Below are 14,247 nucleotides of genomic sequence, written 5' to 3' on the forward strand. Positions count from 1 at the left end.
AATTCGTACCACTTACGTGCACTCTGGATAGTAATTTAAAGGCGAAATGTAATTAAATGATCAATAGAAATGGCGCACATTTTTTAAGATTCCCGGATGTGTCATCATGTGATCAAACAGTCAAAACGTACATGACAGAAACGGTCAAACCCTACCCGGTTACAATCCTAAGTTATATCTTCAATGCTTGCATTTTTTTTCCTTTTTGTATTTTTAACCAATGGGCGGACTGCCTGATAATGTCAACTTGTAAGCTGGTAGTCTGACAGATAACTGTGCAAGAGATGTAGTGTTCGACAACTTAAAGTTTTTTCCCTATCTAATACTTAATTTTGCAGTAATGTGGATTTCGCAATTTCCTTAAAAATATGCATTTTTATTTGAGTGAACATGTTAAAATGTTAAATGGAGGAGGTGAGTTAATGGCACGTTTTAGTGGCTACCAGACAAATCGGCCCCTTACCAAATCGGCCCCTAGTTGAAACGGTTACCTTTTCGGCCCTTACCAAATCGGCCCCATCCTATAGACGTTTCGGCCCCTGATTACGGAGACGTTTCGGCCCTTATTTTTATTTTGTTATTTATTTCTAAATATAAGTTAAAACATAAAATTTCAATTTTTATTTGAAAAGAAGTTATATTAAATGAGATATGTTTATTCACATAAAGCTATATATGCATACAAAATTAATATATTGAAAAAAAAAATCAACGAAAATATATTTATACTTGAACACAAATATACATGTGAACATAGACATTTTTTATGAGATTGCTTTTTTATAAAAATAAATTGAATTAGAACATAAATTTTTAGACTTCAAAAAAATCTTGAAACAAATCTTGAAATAATTTACATAAGCATGTTGGTAATATTTACAAGAGGTATAATGATATGTGTTTTATATCAAGTCGACTATCTAAAACTGTTTCGAGCACCTATCGTCCGCCGATATTTAACAGTGATATAATTAAATACGTTCTTACATTTTTTAACATTTAATATTAAAAATAAGGGTTTAAATTTAAATTTAGATTTGAATGATTTTTTTATCAATGTTAGCAATGTATTTCTTGAATATTTGTCTATTTGTGAGTTTTCAGATCTCATTTTCAACTTTTTTTGAAATAAAATTTAATAAATTATGTTTTTTCTTTTTATTCAAAATAAAAAATACAATAAAATTAAGGGGTCGAAATGACTCTGTTGAAAATCAGTAAGGGGCCGAAACGTCTCGAGTCAATTTAATTAAGTGGACGAAAAAGCAGGGCCGAAACGTCTTAGGGGCCGATTTGGTTGTAGGCCGATTTGGTAAGGGGCCGATTTGTCTCGCTCCCGTTTTAGTTTGCCTACTTCGAACAAGCAAACAATGACTTTTAAAGTCATCATATACTGACGTAACAAAGACAATTAATCATTATTAATAGAGTCTGGGAATATGTATTTATCTTTATTAATTTATTTTTGAGAGAAGGGGGCGTGATCATAGGGATGTGGTATAACAAAGCACCCTCCAGCCTGCCCCTGTGATTTTAAGTGCGCGCTGCTTTAGCAACAATCGGAATACCTCAGCCGTCTCCGCCATACGGACGCAGATACAGACTACTAAATTTATCCCCGTACACTTATTTTTTTCTAACATTTTTAAGTTCGCGTAACAAATCTTCCCATTTGAATTTGTGTTTCACGACCCAAACACCAGAAGCCAGAAAGGTTGAAGCAACTACTATTGTTTAAAACACGTTAGAAAACAAGTTACGTTTCTTATTAGGAAATAAGAATTTTCAAAGACACCCACTGATTATTTCCATGGAGATTTTTTAAAAATAATACATACGCAAGGGTTCATAATTTTGTACTTTGCTCAAACAGACACAAACAGACATACATAGCAAAGCAGAGGAAAATGACTCAGTGATGATCAGCTATGCGGAATAATTGTAAAGCGCTTTTGCAAACGGAATGCGAATGGGCAAAGGTGAATAGCTAAGCGAAGCTACAATCGTTCATTTGCCTTCCTACTTTGTATTTTCGTGTCTATGTATTCATGTCTTTGCCTTCGCCCCTCTGCTTATTCGACTTTCTTGTCGAACATAATGGCCCTAACAGAACACAGTATTATGTATCTCCATTTTATCTGTATGTAGCTTGTCCTGCAGTTCGTGTTGGAACGGCAAGTTAATCACTGAAAATACCCATTTTGAATCCGTAATATCCCAAACTTTTGGTAAATGGTCAATGTAATATGTTATTGGGAAATGTTAGCAAGTGAAAAGGGCAGTTACAGCGTAAGCACTCCTGAGTGATGGGTAATTGAATTGTTTCCCTTTGACCATACATTTCTAGTTAGCAGCCTCATCCAGGATTTTATTCCATCTTTGGTAGTGCCCGTTGGTGATGTTTGTTTCACGCCTTTGTAAACAAGTTTTTAATTCTTCATGATTTCAATATAAATGTAAAGAATAATAGTTATCAAATACCAAAACAATTTAACGAGTTATTCGTGTGTACGTTGTATTCAGCCCTTTGTGAACATAAATTGACCCGGAATCCAGTTAGATGTAGGGTGGCGGCGGCTTTGCCTTTTGGCGGTTTACCCACACTGACATTGTACTACGTCAACCTATTATTATTGACTTTGATTTTAATTTATAAAATAAAGCCCATTATCAATCAACGCAGTGTTTCTTGTATTTTTTCCTACATACATTACTAGTTCAACCGGCTTGCGGTCGCCTCTACAACCTTATATAAATAAGTGTACAATATATAGATAGTATTTTATGCACACATAAAATTCTTTGTCGTTATGCAACGAATATTTCATTATCAGTGCCTTTATCAGTCAGCTGACCGCGATCAGCCAATCAGATTTGTTTGTTTGTTTATTTGAGTTTATCAAGGTCTGCCCGCGCCCATTGGCTGCATTGTGGCTTGACCCCGCCGTGACGCCATCAGGACTTAAATTGTGTTTAAATGCCATAGGTGACATGAGATAGAAGTGACAGCAATTCGCAGTCAAATCCTGACATTGGAAGACTTGAAGAAACAGAGTGAGATACAACAGATCCGGGTGTGATACCCTAGCTCTTTGCGAAGAAACCTCTTGGTTCTTTAACGTGCTCGGTGTAAAGACCGATACACGGGGTACAACTTTCCTGGGTTGAACCAGTACTGTGTACACCACTTTACAAGCACTACCCTTTAAATTCCGAGCGCCAGGCAAGTGAGCTACTTGCACCAACTTTTAACGTCGTTCGGTATGACGCAGCACTGGATCGAACCCACGACCTCCCGCTCCGTAGGCGGATGCCTTAACCACAAGTCCACGGCGACGGTTTACTATCAATCAGATTTGTAAAGGAACACGGGCTTATCAGGTCATTTGACCTCTCATGGGATCTCTGTAAACCAATCAGACTCTTCAACCATCTCCTTTGTTTACTTCGGCATAATAGAAGCGTTCAACAATTCGGTTTAGATTTTTTCAACTAACCACCACCCCCACCTCTTTTTTTCTTGAAAAAAGGAATTTGACTGTCTAGGGTGCCGCACATTTTACTTTGTATCATTTGATTCATTATAACTTGTGTTTCATCAAAATGTTTTATTTCCCTGTTTATACATGTACTACCATCATATTACGTTATTTACAACTTCGTATTTTTCTGTGTATCATAATGGGGGCAGTTTACCCACCCAAATATTGTGTTACGGGAATCATAACGTAACACTAACATCCTAGTCTTGTTGACTTTGATTTTATTTTATGGCATTTTGAATAAATGCCCACACAATCAACGCAGTGTTTCTTGTTTCTTTTCCTACATACTTTACTAGTTCAACTGGCTTGTGGTCGGTTTTACAACCTTTTAAGTCTACATTGTACATAATAATTATAAAGATGTCGAGTGTTGTTTGTTTTAAATCCCAACGTCGGCTTTATACCAGCAGTGCGTTCAGTTAGGCGAGCGTTTACAAAACGCTCGCAAACGTTTTGTTTTGTATCCCTGTTGCAACGCAGCGCATACACGTTAAGCGGGAAACTAAACAGCAAACGTTCGCCGCAAACATCTTTACTGAACGCGTTGCATGTTTATACATCGGTTTTGTAGCCAATGACAATGTTGCAAATAAAAATCAAACGTCACTCCGACGTCGAACATACGTGTTATACCTTCTGGGAAGTGATTGTGCCTGTGTTCATGCTTACTGTGGAAGAAAGCACTGTCAACAGAAATGTGGACATAAGCGCTAACACAGGAGCAATGTTTGTATTGAATTAATAAGATGTGCTATATAGTTTTCCGTCATTGCAGTCTGTCTTAAGCCTTTTCTGAGCGCCAATTAATGTAACACTGATCACTGTTCATCTGCACGTAGCAGGATCGGGATCCCTCCATGAATAACAGACCGACCTCCGGCTATCCCGTCAGGCTAAGGGATTTTCGCAACGCCACTTTAGCCATAATATACATACTAATGTGTCTGTAATATTACAACTAACGTAAACAGTGGCATTTTCAAAGACTACCGTCTGCAAACATGGCCAAAATAATTCAAAAAACAAATTCTAAAGTGATATCATTCCGTGTACAGTTTAGAAACAAGTGCGCTATGGAGTGAACAATAATGTTCGTCTGTGAACGATTTTTGCACAGTGACAACAAGATAAAACAGACGAGCTATTAACAAAACCACTGCACAAAGATAATTTGTTTTCTGAAATACACATTCGAAATCACAATGAAATTTGAGACATTAATTTTGTATGCAACTTGGTATGTAGATAAATGACAATGGGAGGTTTTTTAATGGACATGTAAGCTAATGGCACCTATCATTTACACTGTATGTAACTCTTATATAATCCTATTAAAAATGATACTACCCAGTAGATTGTTTTTCAAACTGTTCTTATTATCAGCAATTCATTTTGTGAACTTGTTGTATAATTATGTTTATTTATGCTGTTGTCTGTTTAAACATTGGTGAACACCCATCATGTATATACATGTTGTACATCATTTATATACTATGCGGTAAACTACGTATGTAATGAACTGTATGCTAATATCCATGATAATTTTTCATTAATTACTGGTTATTCAATGCTTGTCTGTAATAATTGTATAATGCCATTGAATGTGTATTCATATGTAGAAATAGGCGTTTAAGCAAATAAACAAGTTTAAAATTTATTGTTAATGTTATCATTATTGTTATCATCATTCATTTCGCCATTGCAGCTTTTATACAATTGTAAATCCTATACTGTATATTTAAAACTACTCAGTAAAAAAACTCACAACTGCTTTGTTGTTAAATAGATAAAAAGATACGTTTTATTCCTCCAGTAACGGAGAGCATAACATATTACCAAGTAATAAAAATAGTAGTAAATAAAACATAGATATAAAAATATTATGTACATAACAAACGTTAATTTACAAAAGTAAATAGTCAAAAGGCAATAACTAAAATGATACGACAGCCAGAGTTATGGTTCATGTGCACCACACTTTGCCTAAATGAGATCTATCAGTACATGAAGTTTAAAGTCAATACTTTAAAAACTCAATATAAAACAGCAGCAAGAATTATTGTTCCTGTGCACTGCTATTCTACTATAAATGAGATCTATCTGTATGTGAAGTTTGAAGTCAATACCTTAAAGACTTTTCAAGTTATGCTTTGGACAAGATTGCTCTGACACACACACACACACACACACACACACATAAATATAATCCTCTTTCCTTTTCGGCAAGGGAGCAGGGGGGGAATTATTAAAAAAAAGTCAAAAGCATGAACGCATAATTGATTGTCTTATTCCCGAAATAATAAAATAAATTAACAGAATTATGAAATGAATAGAAAATAAAACAAAAAACATCTAATCATTTTATGGCAGAAAAAATGAACAATTAATTTTGAAACTTATGTCTCATTCACATAGTCATAGTAGTACAAAAATTGTTAGAAATGTCTACAAACAATCAGCTTAAGCTCAGATGCTGACTGACAGTGTAATCATTTGGTGTCTTCATTCTTATACAGAATACTGTTCCTGCCTAGCTGTTGTTCATCCACTCTTCTGTCCTCATGTATCCATCCTGGAGACATTCCCTGCTCTCGGCCAGTGCAGCATTTGGCCTGAATAAGACTTCCTTGCCAATCGCAGTATCATTGGCCACTGGGTCAGGTCAGGGTTGAACATTTCCTCCGCGTTTGAGCGTACCTCTATTGTACATCACAGCTCCTTGATTTTCAACCCTGAAAAACGGACAAATGTATATGTAAAATAATATTATATAATATATCTTATCTAACAACACTGCCTACTTAATTTGGCTGAAATGGTTACCTACTTTTTAAACTGAGACAACTTTTATTTAAAATAAACCAACTTAAATGGATATCAAGTTAAATATGTATACTAGAAAATCCATACCTTAATGGGGGGAAACATTGTTTTTTAGAACTACTTGATTGAGGTTATAATACAGCAACCCAGAAGCATTAATTTTTCATTGTGTGCTGAAACCTTTATGTGATACTCCTTTTTAGATTAAAAACCATAACTTTTTCCAAATCTAAAGTGTGTATCTAAGAAAGAAATATACTTTTTTTCCTTTTGCTATTCAAAACTGAACGGCAACAACAATTTAAAGACAGTGATACTCATTGATGGAATAGGCCCTCAGACAGCTAAATTCTCTGAGAAATGGAGATCAGACTAAATTTGATGTTTCACCATAGATAATTTAGAGATTTCATGAAATAAAGAACATGTAACAGTGCTTGTGTCATCATTGTTCCTAATCCCTGATTTGGTCCATTCACACCATTTAAAATGTGTTTTATAGAGCTTTATGATAGAAATACAGTCCAGACTCGCTATGTCAACGTCGGATATCTCGACTATCAGGTTGTGTCGACTTTTTTCTCCGGTCCCGAATTTATTCCTCCTTAACCTATATAAAATAAATTTGCTTGTGTCAATTTTCTATCTCGATTTTTTCGCTATTATTTCAGTCCATGTGGTCAAATTTCACACATCTTCCTGTTCCTTATGTCTAACTATAGATCGAGAAAGGTGCAAAAATATTAATGACTTTAGGGTATGTCGCTAAACTACCATGCATATCAATAAAACTATCATAATTGGAGGTTAATAAGTGTGAATAAGTTGTTTGTTTATGTTTTTGATTAAAGAGACATCAATGTACAAGAGACATTGATTGAAACGTACAAGGACGCCGGTGATATCATGGAAAAATTTGACAACAATGAAAGTTATGTGAAGAAGAAATTTCTCTACACTGCATGAGTGAATAAATGTGTTGGCTTAACTTGTATAAAGCTTTTTTAAACCAATTAATTGATTAGAATCAAATAAATTTGACACAAATAAATCATTTTTTTACATTATTTTTCAATAATACGTTTGCTGTTATCACGACGGTAATATGTAACAAGACCATTCAGTTACAGAAGTCGGACATCGGACATAAATCGAACTCAGATGTGTTATTTTTTTTTTAATTTGGATGTGTCAAATATTTGTTAAATGTAGACTTTTTTCCGTAGATACGACAAAAGTGACTTAACAAGTGTTGACAGTACTTCAAATTTTCAATAAAAAATCAGGCATTTCCTTACTTAAATAATGAAATTTGTATCAATGCAAAAATAATAAAATATGAATTATTTTTAGCATTTATTGTAGATATACAATTGTTAGTTTCAAAATTGAGATTGTATTTTCTAATCTGTATTCACCTAAAGCAGTTGTGATTCCATTGAGAACTCGGGGTACTAACTTCTGTAAAACAAAAATGAAAGCACCCTAAAACGCAGGAAGTCTGGCATTGCTTACCATCCCGGAAAAAAATACGCAAAGCTCACCATTTTGATAAGGAGTCTAATATTGTTCCTGGCCCTTGTTTAGCTGGAAATGTTGATTGGATTCACTCAGCTGGAAAACCGGCCTGGTGCACCGGTACTACACCCTTGGAAGTATCTGTAATAGAAGGGTGTAAATCTGGGAAACTGCATAGTCAATTTGAGAAAGTTCTTATAAACCAATATAAGAAGTGTACATGTGTGTAGCTTATACAATAATCTGAATATATATATATTCTAAAGGAAACAATGTTTGGTCTGGGATCTAAACTTGAATCCAAAAATCCAAATCACTTCAATCTGTCAGTGGATGGCTGCTATAATTCCGACCGCAAGGTTTCTTCATACAAACCTGGACAAGCTGCTTCTCATTTATATAGTGTGGCTATTGAAAATCACACTAGTCACAAGTATGTTCTGGCATTTACAGTCCAAAACAAGCTGTGCTGGGTGGTGCTTACCTGTGCAACACAAACTATGAAGTTGAATGTCAAGGTGGCTATGCTTGCTGTTAACCAAATCTGCAATACATGGATCCACCTTTAGACTAAAAAATGGCCCATGCATTTGCAGAAGAGTTGTCAAAGGAAGTGCAAAAACTCACCTTGAAGTGCAGGATTAATATGAGGAACTTGACTGTTCCAGGAATGTCCCTAGGAAAGCTGACCTACAGCGTCTTGGATCTCGGCAAATTCAAAAGCCAGAATTAATCATTGGAGCCAATTTTTTCTTTCCAAAATTGCTCTACAAACTGCCTCAGCAAGAAGCTGCTTTGGCACTTAACAAGGACATGAAGTCTTGCTGTTCTATAGTTACTGAATGACAACAAGAGGTAGTGGCAAAATTATAGGCCAGATTTACTGTTTACCTGAAGTTCCTAAGGTAACAGGTGAGTTCTATTCTGGAAACTACAGTCACTGTCCACACACACATATCTCTTCATTGAAGGAATAGGTGGCTTTTTTGACAGGTGGTACACTCTGCATTTCTGCCCACACGCATCATCCAGTTCCTGATTAGACAGAGAATGACTGTGTGCTCACGGAAACTATACTGGAAATAGGTACATTGTATCAGTGAACAGGCAGTCAACAATGCTGATTACTGAACAACTCACTATGAATGTTAAGAAAAAGTAAAAACTATAACTTTGCATCCTTTGTCTCCAAGAGCATGTAGTTACTTTAATTGCAGCCTCAGAAAGGTCTTAAAGTCACAAAAATTATCAAACACCTAATAATGTGTACATTGAGGAAATCAAATCTGGAGCAAAGATATTGTAACAGAAAGAAATCTGGAAAGTATGTGGAAGAATATGCCATGGGTCAGCTTGATGAGTTAATATAATCTAACATCATGAATGAAATGGCCTTTAACTCTGTCACATTCATGGCAAAATGTCTGATGGTGTGATATGCCGACCAATTCAGAGAATATGTACAGCTGGCTGCATGCACTCACTCACACACTTTCATACTCATTTAGTTAGGATGGCACACTCATTCACTAACACCCACTCATACTAAATCAATCAACCAGTCAATCAATAAATTAATTAATCAATCAAACAATCAATACGCACACTCACCTCCAAAGCTATGACATCCAGTGGAAGAGATGAATCTTGCAGTTTGGAAGCCAGGAGTTCTTTTCTGATATGTCCCAAACAGCAACTGCAATAAGAAAAACATTTTTTTTCTTAAGTTGTTATTAAAACAGAGTTTGATTCGTAATGAAAATGATTTATACAAAGCTTATTTTGCATAAATGTGAAGCTTTTGACTAGGGTGAACATAAAAATTCCCCTCAAAAAACGCAAAGCTCAAGGAGTGTCCTATGACCTGCAGAGTTGGGGGTCCCCCAGGATCTCTGTTTAGAAACTGACAATAGCCTTGTCTGTTCACATAGCCAGTCCAAAAAACACATCCTAAATGTGCATGCTGTGCACTGAACACTTTCAGCTTCCTGACACTCTTCATTTGCATGCTGTACACTGAACACTCTCAGCTTCCTGACACTCTTCATTTGCATGCTGTACACTGAACAATTTCAGCTTCCTGACACTCTTCATTTGCATGCTTTGCACTGAACACTTTCAGCTTCCTGACACTCTTCATTTGCATGCTGTGCACTGAACACTTTCAGCTTCCTGACACTCTTCAATAAACTTATCCATGACTAAAAAAAAACAAATAACTACCAGGAAATAAATGTAAATAATGATATTTTTCCACAAAATAAATCACAATAAATGAAAACTGTAATGCAGTAAAAATAGCTGCAAAATGTGTATTGTTGCTTTTGAAGTTGCAGAGGACAGACAAAGACCCAGAATTCTTGCACATTATTAAGTCAGGTTAAGACAAATCTTAAAAAAATGTTAATTAATTTCAAATTTAAATTAAATTGCACAAACCTTGAGGGACTCTTTTCAGAAACTATGTGCCTATATCCTCAGTAACTTGTGTGTGAAACTTCATTGCTGTACACTGCATTTAGGTTGAGATGCTGCTAAATGGGGTGCACCATTGCCTTTAAGAACTTCTTAAAGGGATACTTAAAACAACCCAGAAGCATTTCTTTGTGTGCCTACACCTTTAGTGGACTACTTTCAGGGTACAGGGTATATCACACATCACAACCGCATGTCCTTAACACTGCTGAATTGAGAAAGATCATATTTTCCTGGACATTGTTAAAGTAAAACTCTTATTCAAAATCAATTCAAACACATGTTTAACAAACATATATGTTGACTGATAAACCATAAGCTACTAACTCAAAAAATGCATTTATGGAAAATATTAATTACTGATAACAAGATTGTAAATGTGTATTAAAAATATTAAATGATTGGTGAATGTTAAAAGATTTACTGTGGTCTACTATAGTTTTAAGTAGAAATATTGTGTTTTACGCTCATTTCTTTCAAATTCAACTTGGTAAATTTCATAAGAAGCATTGTTTTTACATGTATTCATCCTTTTGGGAATAATAAAACAATATTATAAATTGTGGTTAATCTTATTTGGGAGTAAGAGTGCATCTTTAAATATTGCTAGCATTTTTCACTGGATTTCTTCACTTGACATCATAAGCTGACAATGCATTAATGCATCCTTTTTAAAATTTAAATTTAACATCCCAGTATAGATACCTTCCTGATCTTCCTTGTCTGATGCAATCCTGGATCAGGTTATATCCACACTATATTATCCTTGTAACATGGTAACAATAAATAGCTTAACATCCAGCAATAGTAAAGCAATACTAGATCCAATCTTCAACAAATTTTCTACTTTTTTGTGCATATCATAAATCTTTGTGGATAGGATGTGTGTATAAATTAGGGATGCGAACGAATATTCGAATATTCGATCAAACGTTTAGTATTCGAATGTCAAAATCGGTATTCGAATATTCGATGTCTTTTGGTGTCGAATAAATATAATAAAACCTTTTGCCTACAATTCTGTTATTGTGTTTAAAATTTGTTTGCCTTGTTTTTAAAACAACTGGCCAATACTGCCAGAAGTGTGAATGTGGTACCCTTAACACGCGTCATATGCCATTTAGGGACATATCGTCGGGTACCATAAAAAGACCCCGTAATTTTGCCTTAATAAAACAAGTGACACAAAATTCAATTAGTTTCGGTAAATTTGAATGCCTTTGCCAATCAAGGAATAAACTAGTCCTTGAGTTGGTTTGGTTTGTCCATAGTTTTATTTAGTAGAGGTCAATCCCAGAACGAGGCTGCTCATACTACGGAAATACCTTCCATTGGCGATAACGCCATTTGACCAGAATCCATCTAAGTTTACGTTGTCTACAGATATGAAGGCAGAGGAATATAAATTAAAATATTTTGTTGTTTCTTTGTTCATAATTTATTACTTTTTGTCTTTCTAAAATGAGGAATTTCCGAGGCTCATTTGGCAAAATTCATGGTCCGCTGCGCGTAGTGGTTACGACAAAGAAGGGCTAAAATGTAACACTATTACTTTAGCGAATAAAATTAATATTTACTACAACTTTTAAAAGATGCATTTTGGTTTTCAAATATTCGAATATTCGTTCAAAGGAAATTACAGAATATTCGAATATCAATATTGCCATTCGTTTGCATCCCTAGTTTAAATGTCTCTGGCAACATGTGTACCAAGTTGTGTTTAAAACTTATTGAACTGTTTTAATTATGGTCCAGGATTGACAACAAAACCAAGGCACTATGACAACTTCTTTGCATCCCTACCTTTGTGGCAACACGACCTCGAACAACGTTGGCTATAATGTTACTTCTAGCCCCTGCAGCCCATTTCTGTCCTGGCCTCTCATCCCATGGAAGATTCGAGTCCATGTTGTTTCTAATGAGATTTTTGAGAGCAGTTTATTTACCTTATGCTGTATACCTATATACCAGGGTCCATCAATAGGCATCCTCATCTCGGGGCAGTTACTAGAAGTATTGCAGTTTTCCCCTGATGTTGATAATCTCTGGAAGTTTATCCCCTGTAATGTTTCATACATTAGTTTCTGACTAGAAACCTAACTTTTACAAGCACATACACATTAAAATACACTTTCTCCATTATTAGCATGATCATTTCTTAAATATTTCCTGTTAGGGTAAGTCCTGAGTTTACATAAACACTACGTTACAATACCTCCAAGATAATCATTGCTATCCCTGTTGTGTCCGAGATTTGACAAGATTCATACGCCCCCTGACTATTACATGCACTTAAAACACATACCCTAGCTTTAAGATAAATTACCCCACTATCCCTGCTCCACAAACCCATCTTGTATAGTTCCCATAGGTCTGGACATAATCTTTTCAATCATCTTTAGCCTGCTTAGCTTGCAGCAAACCATCCCTGACATACTCTCCTACCGGGTCTGAGGACAAATATTTGAATGCTCACAGTCAAAATGAAGCTCATTTGAAGCAATCATTAAATACACACAGAATGGCCCATGATGCTTTCAATACAACATTAGCTCTAAAATTATCTTCTCTAAAGCCATGGTGAAAATATCAAAACAACTACATGTGTATGAAACAGATAAAACCATGCGGTTACCATATGAATCTCTTAGGCCATACTTGCTGACATATCAAGAGTTAGAAATGAAGATGAAACACATTGGCTTATCCATGAATCAACAAGACAAAGCTTCAAGTTTTGCAGTACTATTAGCCAGACAGTGTTATTCATAAGGTTCTTGAAGTTCTAGTCCTCTCTTAAGGTCAACTTCTCATCCCTCTGTTATGAAAATGCTGTCCACCCACTCAATAGCCTGGTCTGCTGCAAAGCCACTCACTCTCAGTGTGTTCCGCACCTGCCTCCACTCACTTAAGATCTTGTTTACTGGAAGATGGAAGTGCTCAGCCAGGTCCTGAAAGGAAATATAATTTACACATTGACTATAAAAACTATTCCATTAACATTATCATATATAAAATAAAGAAGGCTGTTTAGTCAAGGCATCTTTCTTTCTAAGCATGCACATTTTTTTTTCTGTTTTACTCATAATTACCTTAATGCCATTTTCCCCATGGCAGGTTGTCTCCCCCCAAGGAACTTCCGGGGGTTGAAGACCTTTAGCTTCTGGAAATTTCCCAACAATTTTAGTCAGGAAGGGACTTAAGATATGCAAATGCACAACAATATCAACAACTTAACTTTAAATTATCTAGATAACTTAAACAAAAGAAATTTAAAATTAGAACGAGATGCATAATATCTAACCTTCTATTACATATATTTTTTAATAAAAACACCAGTAAAAATAATGTGTTCACAGAGTTGTACATGGAAATAACTTTTCATGTGTTCCTTGTTCCGGAAAGAAGATGTAATTTTATCTAAAGATGACATACCTGCATGGCAACAAACAGTTCTGTTAGGTGAGGCTAAACATCAGCCATCATGTGAAGGAACATCACAAAGCGGTGGTCCTGTGTGAACTTTGCTAGACCAGCTGCCCTTACATAATTTCGTTTCCCAGCCTCCCTCTTCAGGCTGGTGAAGATGGATGGCAGGCACTCTATCAACGTAGTTGTTGCCTTCTCCTGTTACATCCATCTTCACCTCTAACAGCTTGAGCAGAGGCTTCTTCAGCACATTCTGAAATAACAAAAATAATTTTGAGGTGCTAAATAAAAATTATGGAAAATAAAATATCTTACTTACTTTTTTGTTAGCAGAAATATGTTTAGGGATGACTTGCAAGCTATAAACCTGCTAATTCACTGGGATGACTTGCAAGCTATAAACCTGCAAATTCACTGGGATGACTTGCAAGCTATAAACCTGAAATTCACTGGGATG

The 14,247-nt window shown here is 35.5% G+C and overlaps 2 long non-coding RNA genes across 2 annotated transcripts; both read right to left on the reverse strand.

Moving 5' to 3' along the window:
• Positions 1-6,038: 6,038 nt before the first annotated feature.
• On the reverse strand, positions 6,039-12,407 carry LOC128245359 (uncharacterized). Its single transcript, XR_008263128.1, has 6 exons — positions 12,308-12,407; positions 10,326-10,569; positions 9,498-9,582; positions 8,778-8,962; positions 7,913-8,027; positions 6,039-6,277 (listed from the first exon to the last, which is right to left on the reverse strand). It is a non-coding gene; the product is annotated as an uncharacterized LOC128245359 (long non-coding RNA).
• Positions 12,408-12,689: 282 nt separating this feature from the next.
• On the reverse strand, positions 12,690-13,992 carry LOC128245360 (uncharacterized). Its single transcript, XR_008263129.1, has 4 exons — positions 13,797-13,992; positions 13,454-13,524; positions 13,238-13,312; positions 12,690-12,811 (listed from the first exon to the last, which is right to left on the reverse strand). It is a non-coding gene; the product is annotated as an uncharacterized LOC128245360 (long non-coding RNA).
• Positions 13,993-14,247: the final 255 nt, after the last annotated feature.

This window comes from Mya arenaria, chromosome 9 (assembly GCF_026914265.1).
Source record: "Mya arenaria isolate MELC-2E11 chromosome 9, ASM2691426v1".
Taxonomy (NCBI): Eukaryota; Metazoa; Mollusca; class Bivalvia; order Myida; family Myidae; genus Mya; species Mya arenaria.